The sequence below is a fragment of the Prionailurus bengalensis genome, chromosome A2 (genome assembly GCF_016509475.1).
Source record: "Prionailurus bengalensis isolate Pbe53 chromosome A2, Fcat_Pben_1.1_paternal_pri, whole genome shotgun sequence".
Taxonomy (NCBI): domain Eukaryota; kingdom Metazoa; phylum Chordata; class Mammalia; order Carnivora; family Felidae; genus Prionailurus; species Prionailurus bengalensis.
This window is the reverse complement of record NC_057348.1, coordinates 4,352,518-4,358,517: the sequence shown is the minus strand read 5'-3', so window position 1 is coordinate 4,358,517 and position 6,000 is coordinate 4,352,518.

Sequence of the window (6,000 nt, the reverse complement as noted above, 5' to 3'; positions counted from 1 at the left end):
GTTGACGGACTGGGATGGCCTGCCTTTTCTTCCACGTGCGCTAAGCAGTACAAACGGGGTTTCTGCCTCACGCTCCCGCCTTTGCAGGTTCCACGAGGGACGGTAGAAACGACGGTAAAGACACGAGCCTTCCAAGCCCGTTCTTGTTTCGCGCTGCAGTGAACACACTGAGTGTACCCACTCCAGGGACCACGATCCACACCCCAGCCCCTCCTACACACACACACACACACACACACACACACACACACGGTGGTCCTGAAGGATGCGGCCCTCCCTCCTAGCCAGTCCCCTGCCTTAGACTGCCAGCCCGGCCAGGCTCATCCCAGGCGAGGCTCAGAGGAGAAGCAGTGGCCTCTGGCACCTTCTTCTTGGCTCTCTGGGGAGTGTTCCGGAAGGAGCAGGTTCCCTGAGCTTCATTTAGCAGGGCCAGCCCTGGGCCAAAGATAGCAAGAAAAGAATTCTCAGCCCAGGATGATGCAGACTATCTGTAGGCAGACGAGACTCATTCAGATCCTGCTCCAGCCACTGACGAAACCCGCCAGTTGTCCTCAGGGCTTGTCGGGTAGAGTGGTGGGGGCCGAACTTGGGGATCCCCTAAGAATCACTGCAGGAACTTGCTCTAAAGTGGCCAATTCTTGGGCCCTAGCCACAGCGGAGCTGCCTGGGGCGGGGGGGGGGGGGGGGTTGCTGTGGGGGGCCGGAAAGCAGCACTGTTTGGACCGCCCCTCTCGGGGGGCTCCGACGCAGGGGGTGGTAGGACTTGGAACAATCCTTGCAGAGGAGACCAACAGGCTCCGAAGCCGGGATGGGAAGACTTGGCTCCTGGCCAGCCCCTAAAGTTGCCCCTCAGTGCCATGCCAGTGCCCCACGTGCCCCGGAGATGCTCAGCCCTGGTCCCAGCCCAGGCCCCTCTGTCCCTCTGCCCTGAAGCCCCTAGGTGACACTAAAATCGTCTACTACATCCCGGGGCTGGGACCTCCACGGCCCGCAGGTGGCTTGGTGCCCTGCTGTCACCATCTTGAAATTCTCAATGATTTTTTGAACAAAGGGCCCACGCTTTCATTTTGCACTGGGCCCTGATGCAGATTTTGTGGCCAGCCTCGGGAAACTCCCAGGACGCAACCACACAGCCTCTGCTTCAGCTGGACAGCCGGGGTCTGTCTCTGTCGCTACTCCTTGCCAGGCTCTGAGAACCCAGCAGAGCCCAGACTCACCCCATCTCGTGGTTCACGGTCTCAGGCCCTCTCCAGCCCGAGACCCCCGAGCAGTGCCAGCCCCTGCACCGAGCAGCAGCCAACCCCACCCCCCACCGCCCTGCCTCCCCGTCTAGACCCAGGCCCAGTGCCGGGGTGGCAGGGTCCCTGGAGGAGGAGAGCCAGGCCCGGCTCTTGGGCCTGAGTGGCTGGTGACAGAGCGAGCACGGATCATGCCCCCATGACAGCTGCCTCGGGAGCCCAAGCGGAGACGAGCAGGGGAGACCGCTGAAGGTCCACAGGCTGTCGAGTCCCTGTGAAAGCCCACCGGGTAGGAAGCCAGGCACGGGGGGTGAACAAGGGGAACCTCATCTTACCAAGAGCCTCTGGGGGTTCTGAGTAATCACGCTAGATGCTTCTGTCCGAGCTCCACTTTTTGACAGTAGGTGTTACCCACATTGTACACACCCGGGGAAATTTGAAGCTGCTGGCTGGAATGCAGGCATGATGGCTGGAGCATCCACAGACATTTGAGACCTCGAGGTGGACATCATATAATGAGGATGGCAAAGTAATGAGACAAAGGATCCTGGATCCCTGATGATCACGGAGCTGCATTATAATCCTGATGACCCCCAATCAGAGTTCGATAAGCCGGGGCGGGGGGTGGGGGGAGATGCAGGGCAACCCACAGATGTTCGTGCCTCTGGGAATTCTCTAGAAGCAAGAACTCCAAAACAAGACGTGAGGTACACCCCACACAGACCTACACATGCCCCCCAGCTGTGGGCATGCTAAGAAGGGAGAGATCCCTGGCTGACAGTGTCACCCCTCCCCCACTCTTCCTCCCACAGCTCTGGCTGGTGCCCACCCGCTCCTGGGTCCTCCAGAACCTTCCACACTGTGCCCTTGCACGCGCTGCGGACTGGCTCCCCAGCGCCGCCCCCCCCCCACCCCACCGCTCAGAGGTTTGCGGGTGCTTCTCCCTCCACACAGCAAAGCAGGAGCTCAGCATCTGACCTCGCGGACCTCCTCCTCATGTCCGTACAGCACTGCCCCACCGTCCATCCCACTGTCCAGACCAGAAACCCAGGGCCACCTCCCACTCCCCAAAATGCCCACAACGCAGCCACTCTCTCCTTCCTCCTTGCCACTCCCCAACTCCTCCTGGCCGGGAAAGGCAGCACGACAGGGACAATAGGACTAGGCTGTGCACGTGTGGGCGCCAACTCCACGCTGGCTGTCCCTGGCTGTGCCCTCATCTCAATGACAACTGACCCTTGGACAACGTGGGGGTTAGGGGCGCGAACCCTCCTTGCAGCCAGAAATCCACGCAGAGCTTCTGACCCCTCGAAATCTTAATAGCCTACTGTTGACCGGAGGCCTTACCAATAAACCGTCAACACGCGTTTTGTGTGTTGTATCATATACCGTATTCGTAAAGCAAGCCGGAGAAAAGAAAATGTAGTGAAGGTGATCATGAGGAAGAGACACTCCGTCTACAGAACTGTCCTGCATTTACTGAGGTAAAGCTGCATCTAAGTGGACCCGTGCAGCCCAAACCCACGTCGTTCAAGGGCCAACTGTACTTACATTAGTTGCCCCCCCCCCCACCTCACGGCGTTTAAATAAGTGGACACTGAGAAAGAAAGTGCGGGAGTAAACCTTCAACAATCGTTTCTCAGCCTTGGCACCGTGCACACTTGGGACCAGAGCTTTCTCACTGGTGGGGCGTCCTGGGCTCTGCGGCATGTGGCACAGCGCCCCTGGCCTCTCCCGCTCCGTGCCAGGGCCACCTTCCCTCCGTGAGTTGTGACAACCACGGACGTCTCCAGACATCGCCCGGTGTCCCCTGAGGGTAGGATCGACCCCCCCCCCCAGCTGAGGGCCACTGGGTGACAGCCTGATCTTTATGGCCCGTTCTTGCATCTTTTGAACGTTTACGGCCACGTCACTGATCACTTGTCTTGCTCGCCCTCTGCCTCACACACACCCTTACCCACTCGATGCTCTGATTTCTTGCTCCTGGAGCTCAGCCCACGGCCTCATTTGGGGCTCTGAGCTTCACCGCACCTCCCCTCTAACCTCCATGCCTCCACACACACGCATCTGCCTCGGACGTATTTGACACCTCCTCCAGGAAGTCTTCCTGGAAGCTCTCCCGCTAGATTAGGATCCTGTATACCCCACATTTCCCATTAACACTGGGGACTAGCTCTTGTCTGCCTCGTTCAATACTGCAGTTTCCGAATCTAGCATAGGCTATACACATGCTCAGCAAACATTTAGCGAGTGAGTGAGTGAAGGAGGCTTCTGGGAGAAGGTGCTATTCATGGTAACCATGGGAAGGGAGGGGGAAGGAGGAGAGAAAACACGTGGAAGAACACTGAGGAGTGACCAAAGGAAAGAAAACGCAGTCACACCTTGTGCTCTGCGAGTGTCCCGCAAGACGAGCAAACGTTTCCAACACAGTCTAACTTGATAAACGAGCGATGTCTTGCAATAACAGTAGTACGTGATGCCGAACGTCACGTGATCACGACTGAGCCAATGATTTCTCTCTCTCTCTATCTCTGTGGGATTGTGGGTGATCGTCTCCCACACTCGGATGCTCGGTGTGAGGCCGTGGCGTTGGGCAGAAATCAGTGGTTTTTCAGAACGTTGGGAGGTGCCCGCAAGTGGCCCTCGTGTGTTTTTGGTCCCTTCAAAGCACCCGTGGACAGTCCTTTGCTCTTCCAGACAAGAGTGAGCTTCGGGATGCTTTGCTTCCTTCTAGGCCAGGCTGCCTGCAGATAGAGACCCTTTCCTCTGCTGCCTTATTGCCAGCTACATTCAACACAGTCTGTGACAAGAGTTTAATACTGTACTGGAGTCCACATCCATTAGTGGCAGTGAAAGTCGTCTTACACAACAACCCTCCTGTCCCTTGACCCCCTCACACCAGCCTCAAAGGTTTTCCAAGGTGCGTGCAGGCTAATTTATGTTTATTTTTTATTTTCTTTATTATTTTGTGTTATATTGCTGTACTGTAATCCTTTTTATATGAAGATTTGGGGCCTATGGAATGAATCATCTGAGTTTCCATGATTTCTTACGGGGAAATTTGCTTTGGTATACAAGCACTTTGGATTAAAGCACGTTCCTGGAACAAATTAATGCTCGCAAGCCAAGGTTGTACTGTAAATCCATTCAAGAGGCCACCGCCAGAATTATTTTATATAATCAGAGATGAGCTTTAGGAAGATTTATTCTGGCACGGTGGATTGTACATAAACGGGAAGCAAGGACGCCAGTTAGGTGCCTGTTCGGATGGTACAAGCAAGGGGTGGGGACAGAATTGCAGTGTGGCAGTGGAGACAGCGCCAGGGAGGGGAGTGGGCAGAAGCGAGAGGTCCTCACAGCAGACCAAGTGAGTTATGAAATCAAGCGGGAGGGTTATGACCAGGTTTGTTTTTTTTATAATGGAGCAGGATAAAAGCAGAAATCATGTGAAGTGCTGATGCAATCAAGACACACACACTTGGTAAAAACCTTGTTTCAGTATAATGTGTGTACATACAGAGGCGGTATCAGGCTGCCATATAATGCCGTGTAAAGTGTACAATGTATCAGATAAAGGAAATGTATCGCATATACGTATGTATCAAAGGCCACCAGTACTAACCAGTGATTCTCAACCTATTTTGAGGTCACGGGTCCCTCCTAAAACCCTCTGTGATAGACGTTTGTGGGGTTTTGCCAGCCAGCATCCATTCCACATCCCTTGGCAATAACACCCCGATTCCCTTTGGAGGAATAACTTCTCTGCCATGGATTTAAATGCCACCTCTGTGCGCGCGCTGGAGAGACAGGGCTTGGCGTATGTGGGGAGCAGTGAGGAGGCCAGAATGGCTTGGCGCAGGGTGAGGGGGCGGGAGGGAGACAAGGAGGAAAACCTGGAGGGCTTCCTTGACCCTAGCCAGGACTTAGGGGTTCATTCCAGGAGTGAGGACCCAGGACCGCACAATAGATTGACAGCCCCCCTCCTTCAGCTCTCAGACGTATGGCTTCCCACTGGATGCCTCCACTTGGACATCTCAAATGGCAGGTGGCATCTCAGACCAGCCGCTGGGCACCTAAAGGCATTGGCTCAATAAATGTTTGATGGAGGCATGAACTGGATAGCGGGGGAAAGCAGGAGGGGGGCAGGGACTAAGTGCCCTGCCATGCTGGACCCATCCAGCACTTTCTGTTGGGAGTCTGAATCGTGAGCTGAATGTAAGCCTGAAAGCAACAGAAGTCTGAGAATTCTCCTAGAGGTGCCCCTCCCATTCTGGTAAACTGTTCCGGCTGCCAAGACCCACTGGAGTTACACAGTTTCTTCTCTTCTCCTTTTGATCTTATGAGCATCTCAAAGCTTCCCAGCAAATTCTTCCTTTGCTTACATTTGCCAGAAGTGTCTTTGGGGTTTGCAACCAGTCTCCAAAACGACACACCTTCGGTACCCACGAATTTCGCAGTCAGGTTCAGAAGGGATTCTCAGACCTCCCGGAAGTCCTTCCGGGATGGAGAGCCCCTCGGTCAGAGGTGGCGCATGCGCTGTGCTGAGAGCGTAATCCACAGAGCAGCAAGCTCGGTGCAACCAGAAGTGCTCCGTCTTTATTGGAGCAGCCGGCGCCTTCCTGACCTGGTTCGGGGAGATGCCCGACCCCAGCTGATGCATACACAGCCTTTGAGTCCCCTCAAGTTTAGCTACTTAGGAGCTGAATGGCTTCCCAATCCTCTGTCGCCCCCCAGTGGTCACTGTGTGACACAGCCTCTTTCT